The following is an 11,287-nucleotide window of genomic DNA, read 5'->3' on the forward strand; positions in this document are numbered from 1 at the left end:
CATGCGCACTACAGAGAGGACACAAGCCAATCTAGATACTGTCACTGAGCATGCGCACTACAGACTGGACACAAGCTATTCTAGACACTGTCACTGAGCATGCGCACTACAGAGAGGACACAAGCCAATCTAGATACTGTCACTGAGCATGCGCACTACAGAGAGGACACAAGCCAATCTAGATACTGTCACTGAGCATGCGCACTACAGAGTGGACACAAGCCATTCTAGACACTGTCACTGAGCATGCGCACTACAGAGAGGACACAAGGCAATCTAGATACTGTCACTGAGCATGCGCACTACAGAGTGGACACAAGCCATTCTAGACACTGTCACTGAGCATGCGCACTACAGAGAGGACACAAGCCAATCTAGACACTGTCACTGAGCATGCGCACTACAGAGTGGATACAAGCCATTCTAGACAATGTCACTGAGCATGCGCACTACAGAGAGGACACAAGCCATTCTAGACACTGTCACTGAGCATGTGCACTACAGAGAGGACACAAGCCAATCTAGACACTGTCACTGAGCATGCGCACTACAGAGAGGACACAAGCCAATCTAGACACTGTCACTGAGTATGCGCACTACAGAGTGGATACAAGCCATTCTAGACAATGTCACTGAGCATGCGCACTACAGAGAGGACACAAGCCATTCTAGACACTGTCACTGAGCATGCGCACTACAGAGAGGACACAAGCCATTCTAGACAATGTCACTGAGCATGCGCACTACAGAGAGGACACAAGGTATTCTAGACAATGTCACTGAGCATGCGCACTACAGAGAGGACACAAGCCATTCTACACACTGTCACTGAGCATGCGCACTACAGAGAGGACACAAGCCATTCTACACACTGTCACTGAGCATGCGCACTACAGAGAGGACACAAGCCATTCTAGACAATGTCACTGAGCATGCACACTACAGAGAGGACACAAGCCATTCTAGACACTGTCACTGAGCATGCGCACTACAGAGAGGACACAAGCCATTCTACACACTGTCACTGAGCATGCGCACTACAGAGAGGACACAAGCCAATCTAGACACTGTCACTGAGCATGCGTACTACAGAGAGGACACAAGCCATTCTACACACTGTAACTGAGCATGCGCACTACAGAGAGGACACAAGCCATTCTAGACAATGTCACTGAGCATGCACACTACAGAGAGGACACAAGCTAATCTAGACACTGTCACTGAGCATGTGCACTACAGAGAGGACACAAGCCATTCTAGACACTGTCAGTGAGCATGCGCACTACAGAGAGGACACAAGCCATTCTAGACACTGTCACTGAGCATGCGCACTACAGAGAGGACACAAGGCATTCTACACACTGTCACTGAGCATGCGCACTACAGAGAGGACACAAGCCATTCTAGACACTGTCACTGAGCATGCGCACTACAGAGAGGACACAAGCCATTCTACACACTGTCACTGAGCATGCGCACTACAGAGAGGACACAAGCCATTCTACACACTGTCACTGAGCATGCGCACTACAGAGAGGACACAAGCCATCCTAGACACTCACTGAACAGGCGCACTACAGAGAGGACACAAGCCATTCTAGACACTGTCACTGAGCACGCGCACTACAGAGAGGACACAAGCCATTCTAGACACTGTCACTGAGTATGCGCACTACAGAGTGGATACAAGCCATTCTAGACAATGTCACTGAGCATGCGCACTACAGAGAGGACACAAGCCATTCTAGACACTGTCACTGAGCATGCGCACTACAGAGAGGACACAAGCCATTCTAGACAATGTCACTGAGCATGCGCACTACAGAGAGGACACAAGGTATTCTAGACAATGTCACTGAGCATGCGCACTACAGAGAGGACACAAGCCATTCTACACACTGTCACTGAGCATGCGCACTACAGAGAGGACACAAGCCATTCTACACACTGTCACTGAGCATGCGCACTACAGAGAGGACACAAGCCATTCTAGACAATGTCACTGAGCATGCACACTACAGAGAGGACACAAGCCATTCTAGACACTGTCACTGAGCATGCGCACTACAGAGAGGACACAAGCCATTCTACACACTGTCACTGAGCATGCGCACTACAGAGAGGACACAAGCCAATCTAGACACTGTCACTGAGCATGCGTACTACAGAGAGGACACAAGCCATTCTACACACTGTAACTGAGCATGCGCACTACAGAGAGGACACAAGCCATTCTAGACAATGTCACTGAGCATGCACACTACAGAGAGGACACAAGCTAATCTAGACACTGTCACTGAGCATGTGCACTACAGAGAGGACACAAGCCATTCTAGACACTGTCAGTGAGCATGCGCACTACAGAGAGGACACAAGCCATTCTAGACACTGTCACTGAGCATGCGCACTACAGAGAGGACACAAGGCATTCTACACACTGTCACTGAGCATGCGCACTACAGAGAGGACACAAGCCATTCTACACACTGTCACTGAGCATGCGCACTACAGAGAGGACACAAGCCATTCTAGACAATGTCACTGAGCATGCACACTACAGAGAGGACACAAGCCATTCTAGACACTGTCACTAAGCATGCGCACTACAGAGAGGACACAAGCCATTCTACACACTGTCACTGAGCATGCGCACTACAGAGAGGACACAAGCCAATCTAGACACTGTCACTGAGCATGCGTACTACAGAGAGGACACAAGCCATTCTACACACTGTCACTGAGCATGCGCACTACAGAGTGGATACAAGCCAATCTAGATACTGTCACTAAGCATGCGCACTACAGAGAGGACACAAGCCAATCTAGATACTGTCACTGAGCATGCGCACCACAGAGAGGACACAAGCCAATCTAGATACTGTCACTGAGCATGCGCACTAGGGAGAGGACACAAGCCAATCTAGACACTGTCACTGAGCATGCGCACTAAAGAGTGGATACAAGCCAATCTAGATACTGTCACTGAGCATGCGCACTACAGAGAGGACACAAGCCAATCTAGATACTGTCACTGAGCATGCGCACTAAGGAGAGGACACAAGCCAATCTAGACACTGTCACTGAGCATGCGCACTACAGAGAGGAAACAAGCCAATCTAGACACTGTCACTGAGCATGCGCACTACAGAGTGGATACAAGCCAATCTAGATACTGTCACTAAGCATGCGCACTACAGAGAGGACACAAGCCAATCTAGATACTGTCACTGAGCATGCGCACTACAGAGTGGACACAAGCCATTCTAGACTCTGTCACTGAGCATGTGCACTACAGAGTGGACACAAGCCATTCTAGACACTGTCACTGAGCATGCGCACTACAGAGAGGACACAAGCCAATCTAGATACTGTCACTGAGCATGTGCACTACAGAGTGGACACAAGCTATTCTAGACACTGTCACTGAGCATGCGCACTGCAGAGAGGACACAAGCCAATCTAGATACTGTCACTGAGCATGCGCACTACAGAGTGGACACAAGCCATTCTAGACACTGTCACTGAGCATGCGCACTACAGAGAGGACACAAGCCAATCTAGATACTGTCACTGAGCATGCGCACTACAGAGAGGACACAAGCCAATCTAGATACTGTCACTGAGCATGCGCACTACAGACTGGACACAAGCTATTCTAGACACTGTCACTGAGCATGCGCACTTCAGAGAGGACACAAGCCAATCTAGATACTGTCACTGAGCATGCGCACTACTGAGAGGACACAAGCCAATCTAGATACTGTCACTGAGCATGCGCACTACAGAGTGGACACAAGCCATTCTAGACACTGTCACTGAGCATGCGCACTACAGAGAGGACACAAGCCATTCTAGACTCTGTCACTGAGCATGTGCACTACAGAGTGGACACAAGCCATTCTAGACACTGTCACTGAGCATGCGCACTACAGAGAGGACACAAGCCAATCTAGATACTGTCACTGAGCATGTGCACTACAGAGTGGACACAAGCTATTCTAGACACTGTCACTGAGCATGCGCACTGCAGAGAGGACACAAGCCAATCTAGATACTGTCACTGAGCATGCGCACTACAGAGTGGACACAAGCCATTCTAGACACTGTCACTGAGCATGCGCACTACAGAGAGGACACAAGCCAATCTAGATACTGTCACTGAGCATGCGCACTACAGAGAGGACACAAGCCAATCTAGATACTGTCACTGAGCATGCGCACTACAGACTGGACACAAGCTATTCTAGACACTGTCACTGAGCATGCGCACTTCAGAGAGGACACAAGCCAATCTAGATACTGTCACTGAGCATGCGCACTACTGAGAGGACACAAGCCAATCTAGATACTGTCACTGAGCATGCGCACTACAGAGTGGACACAAGCCATTCTAGACACTGTCACTGAGCATGCGCACTACAGAGAGGACACAAGCCAATCTAGATACTGTCACTGAGCATGCGCACTACAGAGTGGACACAAGCCATTCTAGACACTGTCACTGAGCATGCGCACTACAGAGAGGACACAAGCCAATCTAGACACTGTCACTGAGCATGCGCACTACAGAGTGGATACAAGCCATTCTAGACAATGTCACTGAGCATGCGCACTACAGAGAGGACACAAGCCATTCTAGACACTGTCACTGAGCATGTGCACTACAGAGAGGACACAAGCCAATCTAGACACTGTCACTGAGCATGCGCACTACAGAGAGGACACAAGCCAATCTAGACACTGTCACTGAGTATGCGCACTACAGAGTGGATACAAGCCATTCTAGACAATGTCACTGAGCATGCGCACTACAGAGAGGACACAAGCCATTCTAGACACTGTCACTGAGCATGCGCACTACAGAGAGGACACAAGCCATTCTAGACAATGTCACTGAGCATGCGCACTACAGAGAGGACACAAGGTATTCTAGACAATGTCACTGAGCATGCGCACTACAGAGAGGACACAAGCCATTCTACACACTGTCACTGAGCATGCGCACTACAGAGAGGACACAAGCCATTCTACACACTGTCACTGAGCATGCGCACTACAGAGAGGACACAAGCCATTCTAGACAATGTCACTGAGCATTCACACTACAGAGAGGACACAAGCCATTCTAGACACTGTCACTGAGCATGCGCACTACAGAGAGGACACAAGCCATTCTACACACTGTCACTGAGCATGCGCACTACAGAGAGGACACAAGCCAATCTAGACACTGTCACTGAGCATGCGTACTACAGAGAGGACACAAGCCATTCTACACACTGTAACTGAGCATGCGCACTACAGAGAGGACACAAGCCATTCTAGACAATGTCACTGAGCATGCACACTACAGAGAGGACACAAGCTAATCTAGACACTGTCACTGAGCATGTGCACTACAGAGAGGACACAAGCCATTCTAGACACTGTCAGTGAGCATGCGCACTACAGAGAGGACACAAGCCATTCTAGACACTGTCACTGAGCATGCGCACTACAGAGAGGACACAAGGCATTCTACACACTGTCACTGAGCATGCGCAGTACAGAGAGGACACAAGCCATTCTAGACACTGTCACTGAGCATGCGCACTACAGAGAGGACACAAGCCATTCTACACACTGTCACTGAGCATGCGCACTACAGAGAGGACACAAGCCATTCTACACACTGTCACTGAGCATGCGCACTACAGAGAGGACACAAGCCATCCTAGACACTCATTGAACAGGCGCACTACAGAGAGGACACAAGCCATTCTAGACACTGTCACTGAGCACGCGCACTACAGAGAGGACACAAGCCATTCTAGACACTGTCACTGAGTATGCGCACTACAGAGTGGATACAAGCCATTCTAGACAATGTCACTCAGCATGCGCACTACAGAGAGGACACAAGCCATTCTAGACACTGTCACTGAGCATGCGCACTACAGAGAGGACACAAGCCATTCTAGACAATGTCACTGAGCATGCGCACTACAGAGAGGACACAAGGTATTCTAGACAATGTCACTGAGCATGCGCACTACAGAGAGGACACAAGCCATTCTACACACTGTCACTGAGCATGCGCACTACAAAGAGGACACAAGCCATTCTACACACTGTCACTGAGCATGCGCACTACAGAGAGGACACAAGCAATTCTAGACAATGTCACTGAGCATGCACACTACAGAGAGGACACAAGCCATTCTAGACACTGTCACTGAGCATGCGCACTACAGAGAGGACACAAGCCATTCTACACACTGTCACTGAGCATGCGCACTACAGAGAGGACACAAGCCAATCTAGACACTGTCACTGAGCATGCGTACTACAGAGAGGACACAAGCCATTCTACACACTGTAACTGAGCATGCGCACTACAGAGAGGACACAAGCCATTCTAGACAATGTCACTGAGCATGCGCACTACAGAGAGGACACAAGCCAATCTAGATACTGTCACTGAGCATGCGCACTACAGAGAGGACACAAGCCAATCTAGATACTGTCACTGAGCATGCGCACTACAGACTGGACACAAGCTATTCTAGACACTGTCACTGAGCATGCGCACTTCAGAGAGGACACAAGCCAATCTAGATACTGTCACTGAGCATGCGCACTACTGAGAGGACACAAGCCAATCTAGATACTGTCACTGAGCATGCGCACTACAGAGTGGACACAAGCCATTCTAGACACTGTCACTGAGCATGCGCACTACAGAGAGGACACAAGCCAATCTAGATACTGTCACTGAGCATGCGCACTACAGAGTGGACACAAGCCATTCTAGACACTGTCACTGAGCATGCGCACTACAGAGAGGACACAAGCCAATCTAGACACTGTCACTGAGCATGCGCACTACAGAGTGGATACAAGCCATTCTAGACAATGTCACTGAGCATGCGCACTACAGAGAGGACACAAGCCATTCTAGACACTGTCACTGAGCATGTGCACTACAGAGAGGACACAAGCCAATCTAGACACTGTCACTGAGCATGCGCACTACAGAGAGGACACAAGCCAATCTAGACACTGTCACTGAGTATGCGCACTACAGAGTGGATACAAGCCATTCTAGACAATGTCACTGAGCATGCGCACTACAGAGAGGACACAAGCCATTCTAGACACTGTCACTGAGCATGCGCACTACAGAGAGGACACAAGCCATTCTAGACAATGTCACTGAGCATGCGCACTACAGAGAGGACACAAGGTATTCTAGACAATGTCACTGAGCATGCGCACTACAGAGAGGACACAAGCCATTCTACACACTGTCACTGAGCATGCGCACTACAGAGAGGACACAAGCCATTCTACACACTGTCACTGAGCATGCGCACTACAGAGAGGACACAAGCCATTCTAGACAATGTCACTGAGCATTCACACTACAGAGAGGACACAAGCCATTCTAGACACTGTCACTGAGCATGCGCACTACAGAGAGGACACAAGCCATTCTACACACTGTCACTGAGCATGCGCACTACAGAGAGGACACAAGCCAATCTAGACACTGTCACTGAGCATGCGTACTACAGAGAGGACACAAGCCATTCTACACACTGTAACTGAGCATGCGCACTACAGAGAGGACACAAGCCATTCTAGACAATGTCACTGAGCATGCACACTACAGAGAGGACACAAGCTAATCTAGACACTGTCACTGAGCATGTGCACTACAGAGAGGACACAAGCCATTCTAGACACTGTCAGTGAGCATGCGCACTACAGAGAGGACACAAGCCATTCTAGACACTGTCACTGAGCATGCGCACTACAGAGAGGACACAAGGCATTCTACACACTGTCACTGAGCATGCGCACTACAGAGAGGACACAAGCCATTCTAGACACTGTCACTGAGCATGCGCACTACAGAGAGGACACAAGCCATTCTACACACTGTCACTGAGCATGCGCACTACAGAGAGGACACAAGCCATTCTACACACTGTCACTGAGCATGCGCACTACAGAGAGGACACAAGCCATCCTAGACACTCATTGAACAGGCGCACTACAGAGAGGACACAAGCCATTCTAGACACTGTCACTGAGCACGCGCACTACAGAGAGGACACAAGCCATTCTAGACACTGTCACTGAGTATGCCCACTACAGAGTGGATACAAGCCATTCTAGACAATGTCACTCAGCATGCGCACTACAGAGAGGACACAAGCCATTCTAGACACTGTCACTGAGCATGCGCACTACAGAGAGGACACAAGCCATTCTAGACAATGTCACTGAGCATGCGCACTACAGAGAGGACACAAGGTATTCTAGACAATGTCACTGAGCATGCGCACTACAGAGAGGACACAAGCCATTCTACACACTGTCACTGAGCATGCGCACTACAAAGAGGACACAAGCCATTCTACACACTGTCACTGAGCATGCGCACTACAGAGAGGACACAAGCAATTCTAGACAATGTCACTGAGCATGCACACTACAGAGAGGACACAAGCCATTCTAGACACTGTCACTGAGCATGCGCACTACAGAGAGGACACAAGCCATTCTACACACTGTCACTGAGCATGCGCACTACAGAGAGGACACAAGCCAATCTAGACACTGTCACTGAGCATGCGTACTACAGAGAGGACACAAGCCATTCTACACACTGTAACTGAGCATGCGCACTACAGAGAGGACACAAGCCATTCTAGACAATGTCACTGAGCATGCACACTACAGAGAGGACACAAGCTAATCTAGACACTGTCACTGAGCATGTGCACTACAGAGAGGACACAAGCCATTCTAGACACTGTCAGTGAGCATGCGCACTACAGAGAGGACACAAGCCATTCTAGACACTGTCACTGAGCATGCGCACTACAGAGAGGACACAAGACATTCTACACACTGTCACTGAGCATGCGCACTACAGAGAGGACACAAGCCATTCTAGACACTGTCACTGAGCATGCGCACTACAGAGAGGACACAAGCCATTCTACACACTGTCACTGAGCATGCGCACTACAGAGAGGACACAAGCCATTCTACACACTGTCACTGAGCATGCGCACTACAGAGAGGACACAAGCCATCCTAGACACTCACTGAACAGGCGCACTACAGAGAGGACACAAGCCATTCTAGACACTGTCACTGAGCATGCGCACTACAGAGAGGACACAAGCCATTTTAGACACTGTCACTGAGCATGCGCACTACAGAGAGGACACAAGCCATCCTAGACACTCACTGAACAGGCGCACTACAGAGAGGACACAAGCCATTCTAGACACTGTCACTGAGCACGCGCACTACAGAGAGGACACAAGCCATTCTAGACACTGTCACTGAGCATGCGCACTACAGAGAGGACACAAGCCATTCTAGACACTGTCACTGAGCATGCGCACTACAGAGAGGACACAAGCCATTCTACACACTGTCACTGAGCATGCGCACTACAGAGAGGACACAAGCCATTCTACACACTGTCACTGAGCATGCGCACTACAGAGAGGACACAAGCCATCCTAGACACTCACTGAACAGGCGCACTACAGAGAGGACACAAGCCATTCTAGACACTGTCACTGAGCACGCGCACTACAGAGAGGACACAAGCCATTCTAGACACTGTCACTGAGCATGCGCACTACATAGAGGACACAAGCCATTCTAGACACTGTCACTGAGCATGCGCACTACAGAGAGGACACAAGCCATTCTACACACTGTCACTAAGCATGCGCACTACAGAGAGGACACAAGCCATTCTAGACACTGTCACTGAGCATGCGCACTACAGAGAGGACACAAGCCATTCTAGACACTGTCACTGAGCAGGCGCACTACAGAGAGGACACAAGCCATTCTACACACTGTCACTGAGCATGCGCACTACAGAGAGGACACAAGCCATCCTAGACACTCACTGAGCAGGCGCACTACAGAGAGGACACAAGCCATTCTAGACAATGTCACTGAGCATGCGCACTACAGAGAGGACACAAGCCATTCTACACACTGTCACTGAGCATTCGCACTACAGAGAGGCCACAAGCCATTCTACTCACTGTCACTGAGCATGCGCACTACAGAGAGGACACAAGCCATTCTAGACACTGTCACTGAGCATGTGCACTATAGAGAGGACAAAAGCCATTCTAGACACTCACACTGCATGCGCACTACAGAGAGGACACAAGCCATTCTAGACACTGTCACTGAGCATGTGCACTACAGAGAGGACACAAGCCATCCTAGACGCTCACAGAGCATGTGCACTACAGAGAGGACACAAGCAAATCTACACACTGTCACTGAGCATGTGCACTACAGAGAGCACACAAGCCATCCTAGACACTCACTGAGCAGGCGCACTACAGAGAGGACACAAGCCATTCTAGACACTGTCATTGAGCATGCGCACTACAGAGAGGACACAAGCCAATCTAGACACTGTCACTGAGCATGCGCACTACAGAGTGGATACAAGCCATTCTAGACACTGTCACTGAGCATGCGCACTACAGAGAGGACACAAGCCAATCTAAACACTGTCACTGAGCATGCGCACTACAGAGAGGACACAAGCCAATCTAGATACTGTCACTGAGCATGCGCACTACAGAGAGGACACAATCCAATCTAGATACTGTCACTGAGCATGCGCACTACAGAGTGGACACAAGCCATTCTAGACACTGTCACTGAGCATGCGCACTACAGAGAGGACACAAGCCAATCTAGATACTGTCACTGAGCATGCGCACTACAGAGTGGACACAAGCCATTCTAGACACTGTCACTGAGCATGCGCACTACAGAGAGGACACAAGCCATTCTAGACAATGTCACTGAGCATGCGCACTACAGAGAGGACACAAGCCATTCTACACACTGTCACTGAGCATGCGCACTACAGAGAGGACACAAGCCATTCTACACACTGTCACTGAGCATGCGCACTACAGAGAGGACACAAGCCATTCTAGACAATGTCACTGAGCATGCACACTACAGAGAGGACACAAGCCATTCTAGACACTGTCACTGAGCATGCGCACTACAGAGAGGACACAAGCCAATCTAGACACTGTCACTGAGCATGCGCACTACAGAGAGGACACAAGCCATTCTACACACTGTCACTGAGCATGCGCACTACAGAGAGGACACAAGCCATTCAAGACAATGTCACTGAGCATGCACACTACAGAGAGGACACAAGCTAATCTAGACACTGTCACTGAGCATGTGCACTACAGAGAGGACACAAGCCATTCTAGAC

This window comes from Anomaloglossus baeobatrachus, chromosome 6 (assembly GCF_048569485.1).
Source record: "Anomaloglossus baeobatrachus isolate aAnoBae1 chromosome 6, aAnoBae1.hap1, whole genome shotgun sequence".
Classification (NCBI taxonomy): domain Eukaryota; kingdom Metazoa; phylum Chordata; class Amphibia; order Anura; family Aromobatidae; genus Anomaloglossus; species Anomaloglossus baeobatrachus.